This window comes from Pteronotus mesoamericanus, unplaced genomic scaffold (genome assembly GCF_021234165.1).
Source record: "Pteronotus mesoamericanus isolate MK-2021 breed Mesoamerican mustached bat unplaced genomic scaffold, CSHL_Meso_final scaffold_167, whole genome shotgun sequence".
NCBI lineage: Eukaryota > Metazoa > Chordata > Mammalia > Chiroptera > Mormoopidae > Pteronotus > Pteronotus mesoamericanus.
Genome location: NW_026555308.1, coordinates 43,442,997 through 43,456,230, shown reverse-complemented (window position 1 = coordinate 43,456,230; position 13,234 = coordinate 43,442,997).

Below are 13,234 nucleotides of genomic sequence, written 5' to 3'. Positions count from 1 at the left end.
TGAGTTTTTTATATATTTTGAATAGTAATGCCTTCTGAGGTATATAGTTTGCAAATGTTTTTCCCTTTCCTTGGGTTACACTTTTATTATTTTCATTGTTTCTTTTGTTGTGCAGAAGCTTTCTAGTTTGATGTAGTCCTACTTGTTTACTTTTGCTTTTGTTGCATGTGCTTTAGGTGTAATATCCAAAAACCATCATTGCCAAGACTCATGTGCAGGATACTCTGTTTCTATTTCTTTCTAGGAGTTTTATGGTTTCCAGTCTTATACTTGTCTTTAATCTCTTTAGAGCTGATTTATTTGAGTGATTTAAAGTAGGGGTCCAGTATTTTTTCTTTTACATGTGAATACCCAATTTTTTCAGAATTTTCAGAAACATTGATACTTTTATCAGTATTTTGATAGCTCTTATAAACTGAGTATTCTTTTATTTTTTATCTCACCTGAGGACATGCTTATTGATTTTAGAGATAGTGTAAGAGAGGGAAAGACGGGGAGGGAAACATTGATGTGAGAGAAAAACTCTAATTAGTTGTCTACTCTATGCACCCTGAGGGGCCCAGATGGAACCCGCAACCTAGGCATGTGCCCTGACCAGGAGTCAAACCGGCAACCTTTAGGTTTACAGGATGATGCTCAGACTAACTGAGCCACACCAACCAGGGCTAAAATGAGTGTTTTAAATTATAATTGGTATCCTATTTTAGAGTGCAATGGGTTCTTATCGTAATATTAAGTACAGAAACATATGATAGAGTCGAGACTAAAATCTAATTCTACTTGAATAAAAATAACTATGCTCTGGGTTTCATGGTGGATATACTGATTGCCTATGGACGTAGTATATGGATTGTATGGTTCACAATCTCACCTGAATTTGGAATTCTCTTTTGTTTCCTACTGATTTTGTTATTCTGTCTATTATATTACAAGGGTACCTTAGGGGCTTTGTGAACAATTACGTAGTTAAGAGTTCTAAGAGGAAAGGGTACACAAGCCTAATTATCTAGGTGTGACATTTAATGAGAGGATAAAGTTTCAGATGCTCTGCTTATGAATTGAGTCATAGAGACTAATGTAAATTTGTTTCAAGACAGAATGAACTTTAAAGGAAGGGCTGTTATTTGACTTCTAAAGTGGGGACACGGTCAGATCATTTCTAGGTTTCTCAGTATATGCCAGTGGAGGGTATTTTTGATAAGGTAGCTAACTGCTTGATTTAGCCCTGTGGCCACATGGAGAAGAATCATCAGACTGCTGCGAGTATCTAGAGATGTGCTCATCAATATGGTACGCACTAGGCGCATGTGGCTATTATGCACCTAAAGTGTGCTTGATTCAGCTAAGATGTACTGAAAGTGTAAAACACATACCAGATTAGGGAGAATTAGTATAAAAAATAATCTAAGGTACTCATTAATGATTTTTTTCTTTGTGTGTTAAAATAATATTTTAGATATTAATTCAAGTATATCAGTAAAGTTAATTTTACTGTTTTTACTTCTTTAAATGTGGTTACTATAAAATTTAAAACTACTAATGTGGCATGAATAGTATTTCTCTTGAACAACACTGATATGAAATACCATGAGGAGTTTTAATCATGTTGTGAGAAGATGACGGCTAGGAAGACCAGAGGCCACATGAGTGAAGGACTGAACATACAGAACCAGGCCAGACTACACAGAGATGAGACACCATTTCACTGGAATGTGAAGGATGGGTCATCGCAGAGCAGGGAGACTTCGCTGGAATCACAATCTTTCCCACAGCAATTTACTAGCCTGGAGTGGCCCCCAGAATAAAACTTTCTTCCTCCACTTCCTTATTATTATTACCCAGAGATATCTCCATTATCACATGGGGACTACTCAAGGGATAGTAAGATTAAATACCTATACTTTGCTGATTGTGTGTGTGTGTATACATATCAGACTTTCCATTTTATATATCTTATCCAGATAGCTTTTAATTTGGTAGCTTGTCATTGTTTAACTGAATGTTTATTATGGATTTTTTTAAAAAGATTTTTTGTCTAAGTGAAATGTAGCATCACACCACCTAAATGGTACCTTGACATTACATGAATTTTAAAATTTCCTGGTTAAATATATAAAATACATAAAAGTAGTATTCTTATAAATTTGGCCTCCTAATAACAATATCTAACCCATTACTCCTAGAGGGAAGAGGTATGACAGGAAAGAAAAGATATAATAATACAAAGGATTATTATATTATATTATATATAATGCAAATAATATATGATAATATATCATTCCTTATCAGTTTTTAATGAAATAAATGGCCATGTTTTCAGATTATCACATCCTAGACACTGTACTTACATAAAATGTTTATGAATATATCATCAGCAAAAAAAATAATAATAATACTCAGACCATTAGATCCCATCAAGAATGCTATTATTTACTGAAAACTCCCAGTATAAATTTAAGGAGAAAAGAGGAGAGGAAAGTCCAATTAGGGGACCTCAGGATTAATTTTCTTTAAGCAGTATAGTGTAGTTTCTTAGCTGCTTGGCATTTAGTTCTTTCCATATCAAGGCCACATCTGCCACTACTTATCTTCTCTGAATAATGGTCCATGTGACCAAGGCAGATATCAGACCACAACATTTTCAAAGTAAAAAATTGTTCCTTTGTTTTTTATCTTCTTCTCTATAAATTATTTCCTATATGCTATCTTCCTATTTCTTCTGATTCCCATTTGTTACCAAAATAATTTATAGTATGGTTCCTTTATAGTGAACTATCTTTGGTGTCTCTGTCACACATACACAAAAAAATTGCTGAAGTAGATAAATACTTCATGGTGTGGCAAAAATTGCGTTTTTAATACTGTTCAGCTTGTGTTCATAGTTTTGCACATGGTTATTTATGGTTACTTTACATGTGGTTTAAAAGAAATTTCTCTGTATTTCTTGAAAAGGAAGTCAGCCTGATACTAGTATAGTTAATAGAATCACTCGACCATTTAGTTTTTCTTCAAATAGCAATTAAAGTTGTACTTAGACCTATTCAGAAGTAAAAACTTTTGTGACTAGATACAGCTCTCTGCTTACCCAATATTTCCTGTGTGGGCCATGAGAGCAAAAAGAAGCGTGAGAAGTCTTTGTTTTTTCAAGCAGTTTTGAGGCCAACACCAAATAGCTCATATCTCTTGTACTTTCGGGCATAATCTTCTTATTCAATGTCTAATAAAAAGAGTGTGAGGACCACATCTCAAAAACTTCAAAGTATTTTTAGGAATAGAGTTCCCTCCCTCTACCAATATCTAGGATTGGCTGAGAAATATTAGTGTGTCCCATAAACATATCTTGGTAGATCCTTATCACTTCAAAATTGTATCTGGCCCTCGACTTTCCTCATTATCTCATTCTAATAATTTAATTCATAGGTGGTTCCTTTGCTTTATGATGCTATTAAATAATACCATTTTTCTTCAGAGCACTCTCTCAATTGAGAGTGATATATTATGAGAATTATTTGAATATTATCTATCTTATTTGACCATAAATACCATGAAAACAGGAACCATATCCATTTTCGTTAATTCTTTTTTTCCCACAGTTTCTAACACAGTGTTTAGGTATTCAATTAATATTTGATCAATGAAAGAATGACTGCTCATTACTGCTTTGCACTGAGATGATAGAGGTTTGTCCTAAATTTCTAGAAGCTTATCACAGGACAGGATAAACAAATTTTACTCTAGAAGTAATAATAGAAGAAAATATAAAGTTCCTTAGCACTGCTAACTAGGACTCTCTACTCAACAGGTTTCATTCATCAAAATTGCTCAAGTCTCCCCAATGAAATGTCGAGGTATCTCATTACCTCATAAAGCTAATCCAAATACCAGACCCAGGGAGAGGGTTTGTGTCTTCCCCAGTTTTTCTGCTACAAAATATTTCACAGTGATTCTCATCAGGAAGGAACTTCAACACCACTCAGTAACAATCAGCACTCAGGATAAAAGTAATATAATCATAATAGTGGGGACTATACTGGTATAAAATTATACACACGTGTGTGTGTGTGTGTGTGTGTGTGTGTCTCAAGGGGAAAAGGGGAATTATGGAAATATGTAAGCAATTAAATATTAATTTAAAATAAATAGTGAAAAGAGACCTAAGAAACATCTTGATTTCATTCAGATCCAAAATCAAATACATGACTATCATCAAAAATATAAATACACAAAATGAACACGTTCAATCCATTTAATACTGCACAGGAGCAGAGTCATCATTCCTTTTCACACTTTTTCTTAAAGCATATCAGGGTATCACATCTACCCATTTCAACTGCAACATTATAGTCTTTTACTTTCATACCAGTAAATTTCAGGGGGAAAAAAACCTTTCATTTCCCAATAACAAATAATTTCCAGGCAAAAGGCAGCCAATTATGAGCCTGCATTTAGGAAGAAAAGGAGAAAAGAAATCAAGAAACAAGCAGGCAGAAGAAAAATATTCACTAACATTATAATGAGAATATTTTGCTAAAGATGCACTGGTTTTCACCAGAAATAATAAGTTAATACTTGCTTAATGTGGACAATCTAGTTAATGTCAATTTTTTTGTACATCAAGAATATCTTGAAATTTTATTTTTTATTTTATTTTCTATTAAATTCATTGGGATGACATTGGTTAAGAAAATTACATAGGTTTCAGGTGTACAATTCCATAATACATCACTGGCATGTTGTATTATGTGTTTACCACCCCGAGTCACGCCTCCCCACATCACCATTTATCCCTCCCATATGATCTTCTACCTCTCTCCACCTCCTTCCCCTCTGGTAATAACCATACTGTTGTCTGTGTCTCTGAGGTGTATTTTTTCTTAATAACTACTTTTTTCACCCAGTTCCCCAAACCCTCTCCCTTCTGACAGCTGTCAGTCCTAAGAGGCATACTTGAATTAATTAGAATTCTATTATTTTTTTTAATTTGAAAATTATTTTACAGAGCAAGTTTTTAAAATATACTGTTTTTATACTGGCATTAAAATAGCTGTAAAAATACCAATCACAAATATTTCCTCAGGATGTATAACTGATGTATATATAAGACACTTTTTAAGAAATGGAAATGGAAATCTAATTCATGGACATAGCAATATTGAAAACAGTAGCAGATTCAACACTCTTTAAAATTGCTTCTCGTATTGCCAAGTTATTCTTATTTAATAGACACCTACATTTAAATCAATGATATACATGAATGTTTCCTTTTAAGGGCATGGTTGATAAAAATGGAAGTAAATTATCTTTAATAACAAGATTACATAATGTAAAAGAAAATGAACTTTTTACCCAATCATACTTCTCTAAATAGTAGATGAAAATATGTTGTTTAAATGTTGACTTTCCATGACCCCATGTGTGCTGGAATGAGGGGAGCCATAATATGGTACTCTGATTTGGTGTCAAAGAAAACATTTTAAACTGTTGTTTCTCTCTTTTTGTTTGACAAAATATATTTTTCCATTAAAATTCTTTTTTTTTCTGAAATCAAGGATAATTTCTTTTGTATTCAAAAGATTAAAACCAAAATATAACCTTCAGATAAACTCACTGTCAAGGCCTTTTTTAATTACTATTATAACATTAACCACAATCCTTAGTATTGTGTTATGAAGTACGTTCTGAAGGTGAGTTGATGACGATTACATGATGTTACTCCAGTTCCAAAAAGAAAAAAAACAAGTAACGTCCTACAGGGCACGTTGTCACATAGCTAAAAGGTATAATGAAGAGCAAAGCAAAAACAGAAATGTGCTTCATCAGACTAAATGTCTTCCAGTTACACTAAGTCAGAACCCCAGGTTACTGACTTCATTGTTGGCCAACATTCAATGAAAAATGGCTATACAAGCTAACAATAAAATTGCAAATCTTTTGAATGAAAGGGTCTTATGAATCTTATGATCTGAGCAGTGTTCGCCTTACATTAGAAGATACTTTGGGTAACATATAGTCCAGAAAACCCTAACAACTCACAAATGAGTCAATATGAACCCATAAGTAAGCCTTTTCTTGTTCTTGTTCATATGAACAACACACAGATAGCAGAGCAAGAAAAAAAATTATGAGTTGAATTAATTTTCAACATCATGGATTTTTCTAGAATAGATAATACAATTTAGTGTCCATCTGTAAGGTATCCACAGAAAATAGCTTAACCACGTTCAAGAAGTAAAGCATCAAGAAAACATAGGAACAAAAAAATACACGATGTTAGAACTAAAGGAGTTATTGCTGATGTTGACTTTTTAGAAAATTATTGCTATGAATGAAGATTTCTAAAGGGAAGTGCCTAAGATCTAGTTACAAACATACAGATTTTTGAGATAGAGCACATTTTTTTCTCGGGACATTTCTGCAGGAATCAATAGCTACTGAGCACAGACTATTAGCACTATTTTCTAAAGGTTTAAAAAATCAGGAAATTTGAGCACAAATCAGCCTTATTTTTTAACAGGATAGGTCTTGGATGCCTTCATCATGTGATGCCATCAAGTTGAAATGGGGTCTGAGTAAACAAGAGTGGAAGCCTTAGATAATTAAGAGCGTGTCTCCACACATCAGGAAACTTGGGCTCGCTCAGCCCTGAGGATCTTTCAAAATATTCTCTCACACGAATAACAAACCCTCTGTAATTCCTCCTATATTTTTATTGATTATCTATAGACAAATAAGATTAATTTCATACTAGGGTTCATACAAAGTTAGTGTCCTTGAATTTTAAAAAAACAAACCATAAACTGTATTTGACTTCCATATTTCATTAATTATTCTTGTCGTATATATTTTTAAGATTATGAGGGGTGCCAGTGTATCAAAAACCCCATTATATCCAAGTAAATAATTGAATATCAGTATCTAACATTAGAAGAAAAATTCATTGAGTTAATAAAATTATAATTTAAAAATGACTTTAGAACTAATGTTATCATATAGACAACATCTTGAAAAATCTTTTTTTAATGAAAGGACATCGTTTATTAAACTTTCTTAAGTAGTATATCAGGCCTTTCAGGATTTCATTTCAGGATAGTAAATTTTCTGTTTTAAAATTTTCATTAAATATAGATAAATTTATTCAAACAATATTGGTTTGTTAGCTTTACTCTTAAATCACCAATACCTTACAGTAATTTCATATTTAATGAAATTTTACATGTGGTTTGTGGTAATGATAAAATTGACTTTTATGGGTACCAAACACTTTTGATTGCCAAACCTTAGTCAATCAAAAAGAAAGGCAGATGTTTATTCTTCCTGTTATTATACCACATTATTATCATTCCTGTATCTTCTATCTTTAGGGAAGTTTCAGGGATTGTTACCCAAAGAACTTTCCTGCTTATTTATGTTTTCTTAGGAAAAAACTAAATCAGTATATAACAAATAATAGTGTAGGAGGTCTGTCCAGAAGGTATCCAGCCATATAAGATGAAAATAGAGACATTTATTGAAGAAGATACAAGGTACAAGAAACATTGCACATAGGCCCAAGATACCTCAGTGTACTTCAAAGTAGGCACCTTGAGACCTCACACAGTTCCAGTCACCATCAGCTGCCCCATCTTTTTTTCCTGAATCTCATTGATAATCTGAAATCTCTTCCCTTTCAAAGGTTATTTTAGTTTTGGGAACAGCCAGAAGTCACAAGGTGCCAACTCTGGGCTGTAGGGGAGCTGAGTCACCTGGGTGATGTTTCACCAAAAATTTCTACATGAGATGTTATGCATGAGCAGGCATGTTGTCATGGTAAAGCTGCCCAACACCAGTTGCCCGTAGTTGCAGCCTTCTGAAACATCCAAATAGTTTCCTTAGAGGAATGTTCAAGCTTGACACAAAATTTGATGCATATTCCTTGCTCTCCTCACTCAGTCATTTTGAATGTGATAGCCACAGAGTACACATGCTCACTTAACAGTATCTATCACCCCCATTGAGTAGTACAGTGAAGTCATCATTGTTCACATGTGTACATTCCAGTCCACTCTCCTTGACTGCCAGGTCACATGGATGTCATGCAAACCATTCTTGTTATATTAACAATGGCTGAACTTTTTCTGGACAGGCCTCTCATATATCTAACTAGAAAAAGTCATAAGAGTTCAGTTATGATACAACCTTTAATAGGTTCACTCCTTGATTTAAAAACATTATGTGGCAAAGCAAGCATCTCTAGTGTACATATCAAGACATCTGTGAAAATTCGTAAAGGAAATGTTAAGAATAATGCAACATCTCTTTAACTGGTAATTCCACTAAGCAATCTAGTAATTCTATGTGAGATAATGATTAAATTGTGAATGAAATATTAAATCACCATATTAGAACCATGTCTAATAGATTTTTCCTCAATCTTAAAATCCAATTTTATCTAAATTGCTTATTAATGATCGTTATATTCAAAAGGTTTTTGATAAAATATAAAAGCCTGTACATGTGCATTACAGCAAAGGTTGCAATAAGGTCAGTTTATATTTAGTGTAATTATACATAGAAGTACAGTCTTTGTGACTGCTGTACAGTGGAGTTATATAAAGTTGTGATTTTATTAAATTACAATTGGTGCAGTATATTAAAATTTATTTTAATTATTTTATTGACGATAGCATGCATATAGAAAACTTTAACAAACTATTACCAGAAAACCAAAATGTCTCCTAAAATCTCTCCCAGTCACTAATACTTCTAATCAAATTCAGCACTATCGTGACTTCTATGGCTATATATTAGTTTTAATCAGTTTTGAGTTAATATATATTTTATAGGAATATTTCAATGTATGCTTTATATATTCCATACAAATTATGTTTGTGAGACTACATCTTGTTGCATGTAGCGGTTTATTCATTTTCATTGCTATATAACATTCAATTCTATTTGTGTACCATTGATGATACATTTATTGTAATGTTTATAAATAACTGGGTTGATCAATGTGTTTGGTCCTCATGAACAAAGCTGCTAGGTCAGTCTTATAAGAAATTGAGTGACAGAGTATGAACATGATCAGCTTAAGAAGATAAAGCCAAACTATTTTCCAAAGTGTTGTACCAGTTTACACTCTTACAACTAATATATGTGAGATTTTAGCTATTCTGCATTTTTGCCAGCAAAAAGTATTGTCAGTCTCTTTTATTTTCTTATAATTTAAGCTATTCTAATGAGTTTATAATGATATCACATTGTGGTTTTAATTTACAATCCCCTTATATCAGTGACATTGATCACTTGTTTATTGCTGCGTTGCGCTGCAGAAAGAGGGGGCGCGTCATTGCAGGGGAGCACTGCTCGGGTAGCCCCCCGTCTTCGGTCTGGGCAGCAACTGCCTGGTCACGGGGCTCGGAGCACACCGCAGGGAGCGCAGCACTCCCTGGATCTGAGGGGAACCATTGGTGGCCAACTGAGATGAGAGCAGGGCTCTGAATCCCACAGAGCCAGACCCAGGGTTGTCATGGATAAGGGAAATAAACACAAGTCATTGCAAACACTTCTCTGTTTTCCGGGAGAGGGTACGTGGGCCCTTCCCTCTTAGTGGAGAAGGCCCATGACAATCCCTCTAGTGGGGAAGGGTCCGAGTCCCTTTGTCCAAAGGCTTTTATTGAAAAGGTTATCAGTGAGGCTAGGTTAACAGGAATGCACAGGTTATCTCATTACATCCATATGTTAATGTTCACAGTGAATAGGTTATGTTTTGAAGAAAACAAATGGCCGGAACACACCAATTTACATGGGTCTGAGAGGAGACTAGTTAACAAGAGAGACTACTAAATTTGAGAGCATAGTAAACATAAGAGTGCCCAAGGGTATAGGGTTAGGGTCTGTGAATAATGTAAATTTCCTTCCCAGCATGAGCTGGCTAGACCTTTTGAGGGAAGAACAAAGCACACTTTAAAGAATTTACTTTTAGGCCTGATTTCCCCAAAACCGCCAGGTCGGGTTTAGGGCTGACTCCTGTATTGTTTCAAGCCTGACCCAGGTCGGGGATGGGGGCAGACACCAAGACACAAGGAGACTGTTTCCAGATAGAATGAAGACTCTGGCCATGTCCAAGCAGGGCTGAGAGGTATAGGCCTTTTTGCCCTTTCTCCGTGTCCCCCAATTTCTTGTCTGCTGCCAATAATCAATTGGAATCTGTCTTAGGTTGTACCTTAGCTTGAGGTAACTTACCCATTCTTGATTAACCAATCTTCCCAGGCAAAGCTGAGAGGCATGCGCTATGCCCCTGCCAGGGTAGACAGGTTATGTCTCCTCAGGAGCCTGTGTCTCCAAGGCCTCCTGATTATTTCCAGCCTTGGGGCCCTCCAGCCTGTTGGCAGGGTTACAGTTCCTGAAACCAGACGGGGCATTTCCCAACAGTTTATGTCTTTGTTAGCCATTTGAATATCCTTTCAAGATTTTTCTCATTTGTGTTTCCTTTTTCTCTACTGATTTATGAGTATACCTCACACATTCTAGATATGAATCTTTTGTTGTTTACATGTATTAGAAATATCTTCCTTCATTCTGTAGCCTACATTTTTCATGTTCTTAAAGCATCTTTTAATAAAAAAATTCAAAACAAAATGAGGGGATTATTTTCCTTTCTGATTATCTCAATATCATCCCTAATTTATGCATTTGTATGTACAAACACTGAAGAGAACTTAATTTTTTTCCCATTCTAGTATGTGAGCCACAATTGAGAACTGAATCTCTTGGCTGTTAAAAGTAACATTTTTTACTTAAAGTTTGAAAAAAGACATATCCAGCTTCAACATTCTTTTCTTCATTTTACAAAACTTAAGTCAGAAATCATTGTCAGTAATCCTCCTTGCATAGGTGACTCATGAGTATATCATTACCAATTAATAATCATGAAATGAAAGACATAATAGTAATAACCAGAAGAAGAACACAGTAAAGGTTTTATTTTACTGAACTTCATATATATGATAATGTCAGTAAAGTATTTAAAAATGCAAATTTGGAATTACTATTACAGTATAAAAAAAGGAACAATGTATTATATTAGTATTTTTAAGTTATATTATTGTATCTTCTAAAGAATTGGAAAAACTTTACATATATGTTGGTTCTCAGCTACAAAAATTATAAGTTTAAATTTTCTTTTTATGAGACAATTTACAAATTTGTCCATGACTTCATCAAAAATGATTTTCCTAAAATATTTATGGTCAGCAGACATACATAGATTTGTAACTCTATCTCTGTTGGCTAGCAAACACTTTTCATTAACTTAATTTTTTTTTAATTAGTAATACAACTGATATACTCAGTTTTTAAAAATTTAAAATATAAAGGAAAGTTTGGCATAGACTGATAAAAATTCTATTCTACAATAAATTCCAAAAAATTCAATACTGAACAATCTTTGTTTAATTAGGATCAATTCTAACAGTTCCCAATATTTTAAACACAGATAAAAATACAGTTGATCAATTCAGATTTTGTTTTTTCATTTTCCAATCATTGAACTGTCATCTATTTCTACTTTGCTATTTAATCGGAGCTACAGAACATTCTTGGAGGGAGCTCAGATGATTCCAAACATTTATGAACTCAATTCTAAAAACAAATGCATGTATCAAGCCCAGCTGTATAAGTGAGAGTTAAATTCCATACAGAATGCAATGTTTACTAAAGGATAAGTAATAAAAATGTGCTAATTTGAAGCTTACATATACATTATTAAAACTCAACAGTTAATGTAGCAATTGTTTAGAGTTTAGAACAACACAGATTTTGTTCTGGAAGGAAAATTTTATCACTGACTGGAGGCATAGTGTTAATAAAAAGCAGACCGACTTTAGTCATTTTATTATTGTTTTTAAATTCTCAATAGACAGTACACCTCATGAATGGCCTACACCACAGATGAATGGCTCCCACTGCCTCACTTTTAACCTGCCTCCACCAATCACTGTGAGTATTCTAAAATGAAGAATAATCCAAATGTTAAATTTACTGCTTTCTTTTTTTCTAACTTTAAATAACTTTGTTATTTTTCAATTACAGTTGACATACAATACTATATTAGTTTCAGGCATATAACCCAGTGATTGGATATTATATAGCATACTAAGTGATTACCCCAATAAATCTAGGAACCTTCTGACAGCATACATAGTTATTACAATATTACTGACTATATTCCCTATGCTCTACTTTACACCCCGTGACTATTCTGTAACTACCAATTTGTACTTCTTAATCCCTTCACCATTTTTATCCCTTCCCCCAACCCTCCTCTTATCTTTCACCCAGTCCTCTTAATAAACCCCCTCTGTCTTGCAACTGCCAGTTCTCGCTGTGTGTCTATGAGTCTGTTTCTGTTTTGTTTGATCATTTATTTCATTCTTTAGAGTCTATATTTAAATAAAATCATGAGGTATTTATCTTTCTCTGACTTTTTTCACTGAGAATAATACCCTCTCGATCTATCCATGCTGTCCCAAATGTTGAGGTTTCATTCTTTTTCATAGCTAAGTAATATTCCATGGTATATATGTACCACCGCTTATTTTATCCACTCATCTATTGACTGGTACTTGGGATGTTTTTATAGTTTGGCTGCTTCTTTAATACATTTCTGATTGACACCAATATTTAATGGCAGTGCAGTGCAATAGATTAGTGCTCTATTTGACAGGTAAAACATTCATTTTTTTCTTCTCGAATACCCTATTGACAGTATTTAATGGTATTCAGGGAACAAATGTGTAGTGTGTAGGTCAGGAAGATTTATCACAAGCTAAAAACATTGCAGTAGTCTCACTTTTTGTATTTATAAGTTTTACTGTGGATCTAGAGCTTTTGATGTTTAGTGTAGGAAGTATCATAATGTGCTCATTTTCCTCAGTCTCTTCAACAAGAAATCTAGTATTAGCAAAAATAATATTTCTTTATATTTCTATATATTTTATATTTTCACACACTATAGCACATTTTCAAGAAGGTATACATAGAACACAAACCCACATATAGTTTCTTATTGTCACAGTTCAGATATTATTTCCATTTTTCAGCTGAGGAAACTGTGACTCAGACAACTTTAATGATTTGTCTAAGCTCATGTGTTAATTCATTCAACAAATACTTATTTAATGCTTATTCCATGCCAAAGTGTGTGAGAGGAAATGAAAATAAAACCAGGTCCATGTACAATTGTTCCCCTCAA